Source organism: Cebus imitator, unplaced genomic scaffold, assembly GCF_001604975.1.
Source record: "Cebus imitator isolate Cc_AM_T3 unplaced genomic scaffold, Cebus_imitator-1.0 Scaffold39, whole genome shotgun sequence".
NCBI lineage: Eukaryota > Metazoa > Chordata > Mammalia > Primates > Cebidae > Cebus > Cebus imitator.
In genome coordinates, this window is record NW_016107354.1 from 7,043,701 (window position 1) to 7,053,492 (window position 9,792).

The following is a 9,792-nucleotide window of genomic DNA, read 5'->3' on the forward strand; positions in this document are numbered from 1 at the left end:
CCCCATCTTAAAAAAAAAAAAAAGAAAAACCTAGGCTATTCCATATTCCAGGAGCCAAAGAGCACCTTTTCTTAACTCAGTCATGTCAAGACATTTAATTATATTATGAATACATAGAAAGTAACAGTATATAAACCAATGTAGGTATGACACTTGTAGCACTATGATTTTGTTTATAGGAATAATTAGTTCTACACCGCTAACCTTGGGGTAAAGAAATACATGTTTCACATAATCCCCCAAACTGTAAATAAAACATAAAAAAAAAGTCCTGTTCCTTAATTAGACAAGCATTTTCTAAGCTGTGTCTCTCCTTCCTATCAGCATCCATGTTTTTTTCCCATCTCACCAGAAAGTAAGTACCTACATTGATGTCCTTCTCTTCTCATTCATTTCCCCCATCCCTTTATCCTGAAAGAGCATTTTTGTCGTGCTTTTTCCTCTCATTCTACAGCAGAACTTTAATAATACTTAATTTCTTCCTATTTCTATTGGTATTTTCTGAAGGTAAACTGCCAATTTGTTTTTTATTTTAAAAATATTTTAATGACCTGTTACAATTAGGATTTCTCATACTGTAAAATTTAAAATCTATTTTCTGGCCAGGCACAGTGGCTCATGCTTACACGGGACCCAGCCCCTTGGGAGGCCGAGGTGGGCAGATCACCTAAGGTTAGAAGTTCAAGACCAGCTTGGCCAACATGGTGAGACCCCATCTCTACTAAAAAGACAAAAATTAGGGCATGGTGGCATACGCCTGTCATCCCAGCTACTCAGGAGATTGAGGCGGGAAAATCACTTGGACCCAGGAGGCAGAGGTAGCAGTGAGCCAAAACCGCACCACTGCACTCTGGCCTGGGCGACAGAGTAAGACTCAATCTCAAATTAATTAATTAATTAAAATAAAATCTACTTTTTTTTATAATACCACCTATTCCTTGCTCTTCTCACAGTCAAATTCCTTACCGAGTCTCTAATCATTTCACAACAGGAACCAACATTACACTGCTCCTCATTCATAGTCTCCTCTCCAGCCCTCTCAACCTTCCATTTTGTCACACTACTCAAGTCACAATGAAATCATGGCACTGAGATTTCCTGAATCATTGAAATAATATAAAAGTTTTAACCATCGGCTTAATACTTTATTGCAGATGTGTATTTATTCTCATCTCTTCCTTCACCTCTATCCTGTCCCCATCATTTCAAATATGTCTTGAAGGCTGGGTGTGGTAGATCACACTTGTAATCCCAACACTTTGGGAGGCTGAGGTGGGCAGCACCTAAGGTCAAGGGTTCGAGACCAGCCTGGCCAAAATGGCAAAACCCCACTTCTACTAAAAATACAAAAATTAGCCAGGTGTGGTGGTGGTGGGTACCTGTAATCCCAGCTACTTGGGAGGCTGAGGCAGGAGAATCGCTTGAGCCTGGGAGGCAGGGGTTGCAGTGAGCCAAGATTGTGCCACTGCACTTCAGCCTGGATTACAGAGGGAGATTTCATGTAAAAAATTAAAATAAGCCTTGAAAACCCTTCCCTACCCCTATGTTTTATGTTCCCTTAGCTAAGTTTTCCCTTAAGTTATTTTCTGTGCATTGAAATAATATTATCCTTGACACCTCATCACTTCTTCCTATAGTAAAGATTTATAATCTAAACTCTTTACTCAAAAATCTTGTCTAATTAATTCTTACCTATTTTCCATTTGACTACATTATCCCTTACATCTTTTCTTTCCTGCTAACAGTTTGTTTTAAATAACTGAAGTACACTTTGCTACATGGATTATAGTTAGTCAGTCTCTCCTAGTTGGAATATAAACTTCCTAAAGGCAGGAAGTAACCATTTCTTTATTACACACTCCAAAAATCTGGTTTATATCATGTATCTCAACATTCAAATGTCATATGAAGAGATGCAATGAAAAGAATACTGAGCTGGACATGGTGGCTTATGCCTGTAATCTCAGCACTTTGGGAGGCCTACATAGGCCCAGAGGTTCGAGACCAGCCTGGGCAATGTAGCAAAACCCCTTTTCTACAAAAAACACAAAAATCAGCCAAGCATGGTGGCACGTGCTTGCAGTCCCAGCTACTTGGGAGGCCAAGGTAGGAGGCTCACCTGAGCATGGGAAGCAGAAGTTGCAGTGGGCTGAGATGGAACCACTGCACTCCAGCCTGAGTGACATAGCAAGACCCTCCCTCAAAAAAAAAAAAAAAAAAAAAGGAACAGAACATTGGGCCTCGCAATATAAGGCCTGAGTTCAACCAATGCTTCTAATGTATCATGCTAAGTAAGTCACAACATCTTTGGGCCTCAGCAAAATGAGAATACTTGCTGTATTTACTTCACAGCTAATAAGACATTAGAGGGAAAAAAGTGTTAGCTAAGCTATAACCGTCAGTCAGTACAAGTGTAAAGATGTATTATTGTTAGTCATAGCTATCTTGCCTAAAATTAGCCACTAGTGTTTTTTAGCCAAACTCAATGCATAGCAAATTCACTGTGTCAACATTGAACATTATTTAGTCACATCAATAATGTAACTGTTATATTGTAAGACTAACAGAAAGCCTTATGTTTAACAGTAAGCATGTTAACACTATCTTAACGCAATCTCAAGGTTAAAAGATAAATACTTGCTGCTAAGCCAACAATAACTGCCTTCAAATCTGTTAAAAGAGGGTTTATAAATCCTATTTGGTTTGTACCCAAATAGCAACATTTAAAATTTTAAGAAATCCAAGAAGGAGTTTAAAATTGTATAAATTTACTTTTAGCTTCCTAAAATGTCCATATGCACTCTTTCATTGTGTTTTGAATCCATCATGTTAGAAAAACAGACTGCAGGTGGGGCACAGTAGCTCATGCCTGTAATCCCAGCACTTTGGGAGGCCAAGATAGGAGGATCGCTTGAGGCCAGGTGTTCAAGACCAGCCTGGTCAACATAGTGAGACACCATGTCTATTTTAAAAAGAAAGAAAGAAGGAAAGAAAGAAAGAAGGAAAGAATGAACATACTGCAGAAAAAAAAATACAAAGTATACATAAATGAACAAAATAAAGATAACAAAAATATGATTTGGTTTATACTATGTATCTAAACACTCAAATGCCATATGTAGACATGCAATGAAAAGAATACGGGGCTGGACATGGTGGCTTATGACTGTAATCTCAGCACTTTGGGAGGCCAAGGCAGGCCCAGGGGTTTGAGACTACAGAGGCAGAGAAAACAAATAAGTTTCTTCTAGTCTCAACCAAAATCCTATGAACAACCTTAAAGATACTTACAGCAATATTTCCAAGTATGACTATAATTCTCATCAAAAGGGTATCATATGCAAATACCATCAAAATGATTACTAATTGTAAATTACCAGTAATAAATTTCTCATAGGAGTTCCTTTTCTTTTTATAAGCAGGGAACCAAGATAGAATAGCCTCTAGATTTTTTTTTTTTTTTTTTTTATCAATAGAATGTGCTGCCTTGCACATTTTTGAGACAGTGTCTCACTCTGTCACCCAGGCTGGAGTGCAATGGTGATCATAGCTCACTGCAGCCTCAAACTCCTGGGCTCAAGAGATCCTCCTGCCTTGATCCTCCAAAGCACTGGACTACAGGCATGCACTGCCGCACCCAGCCTCTAGGTCTATACTGTCCAATATGGTAGTTGCTAGTTACATGCAGCTATTAAGTGCCTGAAATGTGACTGTTCCAAATTGAGATGTATCAAGCGTAAAATATGCACCAGATTTAAAAGATTTAGGGGAAAAAATAATGTAAAATCTCCTACCTATGTGACTCCCATTTGTGGCTCACATATTTCTAATGTACAGCACTGCTTTATATATATAGTTGAATCTTGAATAAGGAAAATGGATATCAGAAGTATTAAGCAGTTTGCTCAACACCTCACTGCTTGACAGAAGCAGAACAGGGCCTAAACCTGATCACTTTAATCCATCCCACCCTTATGAATAGACAGAATTAATCTTTTAAGACTCAACTTGAGCATTACCTTCTTTCTCAAACCCACTCATTCCCTTTCTATATCCCAGCCCAGGTGACCACATCCTTTTTAGCCTGCCCTTATAATTATACTATTATAAAATGTGTGTTTGTCTTCCATGTGGATGAGAACTTTTTGACAGCAAGCACTGTCTCATTCATTTTTCTTATCCCTGGGAAGCTCTGCAGTGCCAGGCACCCCTGCAGGCCCTCTGGCACTCGCAGAGTTTTGAGTGTTAATTTTTAGTCCTATGCATGTACAACTACTCAAATGAAATCACCTATGTGATGCACCACCCAAAAACATTCACCTTTATCATTTACCTGTCTTAAATTATTTTTGGAATATGCTAAATCAATACAATGAATAGGCCAGGCATGGTGGCTCATGCCTGTAATCCCAGCACTTTGGGAGGCCGAGGCGGGTGGATCACTTGAGGTCAGGAGTTCAAGACCACTCTGGCCAACATGGTGAAAGCCCATCTCTACTAAAATACAAAAATTAGCTGGGTATGGTGGTGTGCACCTGTAATCCCAGCTACTTGGGAGGCTGAGGCGGGAGGACTGCTTGAACCCAGGAGGCAGAGGTTTCAGTGAGCTGAGATAAACCACTGCACTTCAGCCTGGACGACAGAGTTAGACTGTCTCAAAAAAGAAAAAAAAAGGAATAATTCATATCATCAAAGGAAGACAAGTTACAAAGCATGCTTTAAAAGTACTTTGCACTATTGTTACTCTGATGCTCTGATAACAACTCGAGTTCTTAGGAAACTCAACACACTCTTTAGATATAAATTCACTTATACCTGAATGTGCTTACTAAATGCAAAACTTTGTGCTAGATTAAGGAAAGATTCCTGGACACAGGAATTGATGCAAGCAATCTTAAATTAATTGAAAATTTTAGAACTATTAATCGCATACTTAGTATACAGCTACTTATTACAGAAAGTTAGTTTCAAAAATTCGTCAATGCAAACATGACAACTTTTGTATTCTATAAAACAGAAAAAAACTGCCAGGTGCAGTGGCTCAAGCCTTTAATCTCAGCACTTTGGGAGGCCAAGACAGGCAGATCACTTGAGGTCAGGAATTTGAGATCAGCCTGGCCAACACAGTGACACCCAGTCTCTACTAAAAAAATACAAAAATGAGCCATGTATGGTTGCACATGCCTGTAATCCCAGCTACTCAGGAGGCTGAGGCAGGAGAATTGCCTGAACCTGGCAGGTGGAGGTTGCTGTAAGCTGAGATCGTGCCATCCAGCCTAGGTGACAGAAAGAGACTCTGGCTTGGAAAAACAAAACAAAACAGAAAAAACTGTAAAACCTGTGGATGAATACATTAAAATGTCATTTATAAAGAAAACTGCAAGAAACACACATATAAAGCACAAATATAGCAAGAGGCTTTGATAAGAAAAAAATCCGCTTTAGAATGTGTTAATTTAGCCAAAATGTATGGAATTTATGGAAGAAACTTCATATGTGCTTTGTACCTATATAAAATCACTTTTGAACTAAATTTGAGTTAACAAATCTCTCTATTCTCATTCAGTTACAATTGTTTTCAGTATGCAACCACTGTCTTGATATTAAACAAATATCTTGTATAAAAATAAATATAAAATTTGTATACCTCAACTGAGGTCCTTTGGTCTAATTGTTACCATGAATAAGAGCACCATCCTGTCCAGATAAGGTTAGATCATATTTTTTAAAAAAAGCACCATTCTGCAGGGCAAGGTAGACCAGCCTGGGCAACATAGTGAAACCCCATGTAAATTAAAAACAAACAAACAAAAAAAACAAGAGCACGAACCCCAACTATGGCAGAGCTGCTAAAGGTGTCTCTTGTGGAGACTTGAACCACAAGCCAAGGAGTCAAAGGTAAAAAGTCTCTCCTGGAATTAATTCCTGAACTTCTGGGCAGCCTTCCCCCTTTCTACTATGTCTTCACCACTCCCCCACAAGCAGCTTTCTTTCTCTTGCATCTCTTCTATGCTGTGGCTTTTGATACTACAATATATTTAAATTTTTTCCCAACAGAGCTTTCCTGCCTGACACCCACCGGGAAAGATTTCAGGACATCTCTTTAACAACTAATCTTGTTCAAAGACGAAGGTATCCTTCGTTTCACTTAATTCAAACCCCCACTGTTCAGAACAAGAATATAATTATAACCTCAATTTCTATCAGGCCAGTATAGGAAAAGAACTACCACAGGCTCTCTCTTCCACGTTTTTTATCTCCAGACTTTTTTCCTCACTTCGTTTCTCCTTCCTTATTTCCCTCCTTAATCCCTCCTTCCCCGAAAAAATAATTCCACAGCTGGAGAATCTCATTTTTAAAGCCAAAAATTCAGTGAGGAAAATAAGTATGTGCCTTTTTCTTCAATTATTTATTATTCCTCCGTCACTCGGGAAGAGTTAAGCAAGTATTTTTTAATCTGACCGCCCTCACAGAAGGATGATGCGCTAAATAACACACTGAATTACGTCTTACCGAAGCAAGTGGATTCGCGGCTAAAAGCAACACGGTGGGAGTGAGGGGTCCGGGGAGAAGAAAAAGGATCCTTGGCCCCCAGAGCCAGAGATGGGACAGGAGGTGAAAGAAGGGGCCATCACTAAGAAGTACAACACACACACTTGCCAGAACGAACAATCTGCCGAGAGAATAGGACTGGCCACTGCGACTCCAGCCCGGTCCCGCGGGACAAGGCAGGAGGGCGAAGGGGGAGGGGGATGCCTGCCCTTCTTCTGTGGGACAAAACTAACTCCCAGGCGCACCTCCGCTCCCGACAAGAGGGGCCTGGTGGGGACGCGGGATCCTCCCACCTCCAGCGCAGCACTTGCCCACGGCCTGGGTGGAAGGAAGGCCCAGAGGGAGGGGAGTCGGGCTGGGCAGCGCCAAGAGCACGGGATGGAGGGTCAGAAGCGGGCACCCGAGGCACTGGGGGCCGCCACCAGGGACCCTTCCAGCACCGGAACCCCGGGGCCCCTCTCCACCCTTGCAGAGCAGGATCCCGAATATCATCCCCAGCCGCCCCAACCGCTCCTCACCTCACACTGCCTGAGCCTCTGCCTCTACCACAACCTGAGCCGCCGAAGCCGCCACAATCCGAGCCATTTTTCCTCTCAGCTGGCTCAGCCGCCGCCAAAAGCTTCGGCGGACTCCACAGCCAGCCAAGCGCCGCACGTCACTTCCGGTCAGGGAAGCACCGCCTTCCCCGCCCAAGCTTGTTGTGGATTGGCTAACGCAGACGACCTACCTGAGCTGGCGGGCGGGGCTTGGACGACCCGTGGGACGTGAAGTGGGGCGCTGGGGAGCTGGGGCGTAAGGGCCCTGGGGTCTGGCAGCCGGCTCCCTCCCGGGAATGCTGAGCGGGTTCTAGGCGTCTCTCTGTGCGGACCCCAGACCCGGGGAAAGGAGCGCCCCGGATACCCCAGCTGGCTGCCTCTCTGTCTCGGCGTCCGAAGCCCAGCCAACCCGGCCGGGACACTGAAGTACCCTATTGTTCTCCTCCCCTTTCCCGGGACTCCGCACCCTCCTCCATCTAGGTTGAGGTTCCCAGATTTGTGGCTTGGCCCCAGGGGGCGCCGAGATTACTTTTTGTTTGGAAGACTGAAAGGAACAGGCAATGCAGAAACTCGTCCACTCTAGCCAGCATTTACCGAAGCCTCACGGTAGGTCAGGTGGTGCAGGGTGGGTAATTAGTAGCCTATCACGTGGGTTGTGTAAAATGCTTGATACCACGTAAAACGCTTTTAGGTCAGCGTCTCATTTCATCCTCACAACAACCAGGTATGGAAAATATCCCCATGATAATAACTCACAGCCAGACGGCTCCTTCTACATTACAAAGTATTTTCACATACAATCTCCATGATGATACCTTCATACTGAGAACTGAATGAGATTATGCTTGTAAAGCATTTGGTCCTCATGTATTAGATTTAAAAATTACATAACCGGCCGGGTACGGTGGCTCACGCCTGTAATACCAGCGCTTTGGGAGGCCAGGGCGGGCGGATCACAAGGTCAGGAATTAGAGACCAGCCTGGCCGACATGGTGAAACCTCTGTCTCTACTAAAAAAATATATATATGCAAAAATTAGCCAGGTATGATGGTGTGCGCCTGTAATCCCAGCTACTTGGGAGGCTGAGGCAGCAGAATTGCTTGAACCCGGGAGGCAGTGGTTGCAGTGAGCCGAGATCCGGCACTGCACTCCAGCCTGGGCAACAGAGGAAGAATCCATCTCAAAAAAAAAAAAAAAAAATTACATAACCATGGGTAGCAGATAGGAAAATTACCCCCATCTTTGTTACTGCTGAGATGCTCTTTGTGCCCTTAACATCTTTGTGTTAAGGGCAGAAGAACGATTCCTAAGACTGTCCTTTAAGCAGTAGGAGAAGGGGGTACCCACCATCCAGACGTTCACAATCTAATGTGACAGACTTAGGCTGCAATTCTCAGGCTAAACAAAAAGTTATCAGCCTATATGTATACACACATAATGAGAAGGCTCTAAGAGAAGTTGGAACTTCAGCAAATAATGGGAAAGAAAGAAATTGGTCTCATTTGGCTCGGAGGGGGTGTTGGAGAAAGGGGGCTAGGGCAGTGAGGAATGTGGAGTGGATGAATCCCTCATAGTGCTGTAGTAAATATGCCTACACCTCCCCAGGAGTGGGAAGATTGGATGAAGTTTCTATTCTATGGGGAATTCTAGAAGCAAATATGTGATTATTTGTTATGGCTGTAGCTACCGGCTCTTATACACACACACCCTCTTCTTACTCCTAGCTTTCCCCCCAACCCCTCCCCACCTCCATGCACACACATTTCCAGGCAGGCTACACACTCTAGAAGAATGTCCCTTAGAAATCCACTTAGTTCCGTAGCATTGTTCTGCTTTATCTTCTGATCACAGGAGGAATTTCTAAAATTGGCAGCTGTTTCACAAGGTCAAAAAGGGGTGGGGAAAGTGACTTATCTCAGGGTAGCTTCCTACCTTCTGCTCCAGAACTGAGTGTGCCTTCAGAAAAGAAGGAAGAGGCCTTGGGAGAACACAGTCTTCAGGGAAAAGTAACTATTTGTCTCTCTTTCTTTTCTTTTCTTCCTTTCTTTTCTTTCTTCCTTTCTTTCTCTTTCCTCCTTTCTTTTTTTTGATCCAGGGAGACAGACTGAATTTTTTTTTCTATTTTTTTTTTTTTTTGAATGAAAAATATTTCCGCTGAGTCCCAGCAGCAGAGGGCCCTTGTCCTTGAGTCCCTTCCTTGTTGCAGCCCTGACTTCATTATTTTATTATAGCTTTTGGATGGCCGTTACATGGTAGGCTCTGATCAGCTAAAAGGTTCTCAATAAGGTGAAGAGAATGAAAAGGAGTTTGATGGTTTTCCAGATTCAAAAAAAAAGCAGCTTTCATGAGTTGCCAGTGTCAAAAACCTGAACAGGTAGCCCTCTCTTAGCATATGTCATCTGTCAGCAATGGCTTGTGATGATGCATGTGTAAACACTAGGAACACAGGCTTCTGGGAGACTAACTGGTGCTGCTGTCATTTGGAACCAGCTAGAACACAACTGGCAACCATTTCTCCTCTACTGGCTTCACTTTTAAGTCCTAAAGTGGAAAATAGGATTGAGGAAGAGGCCTTACTTTTTTTTTTTTTAAGAGAGTGTTTTTTCTCCTGGACCATTATAAATAAATAAATAAATAAATAAAGACAATGTTTTGCTCTTGTTGCCCAGGCTGGAGTACAATGGCGCCATCTCGGCTCACCAC

At 42.7% G+C, this 9,792-nt stretch overlaps 1 protein-coding gene across 1 annotated transcript in view; it reads right to left on the bottom strand.

Moving 5' to 3' along the window:
- The window catches only part of PIK3C2A (phosphatidylinositol-4-phosphate 3-kinase catalytic subunit type 2 alpha), a 123,183-nt gene extending 115,967 nt beyond the window's left edge, over positions 1-7,216 (bottom strand). Inside the window, exon 1 of the mRNA XM_017525800.2 lies at positions 7,071-7,216. The gene's annotated coding sequence lies outside the window, so the exon portion shown is untranslated. The remainder of the gene's footprint in view (positions 1-7,070) is intronic.
- Between the last annotated feature and the right edge of the window lie 2,576 nt (positions 7,217-9,792).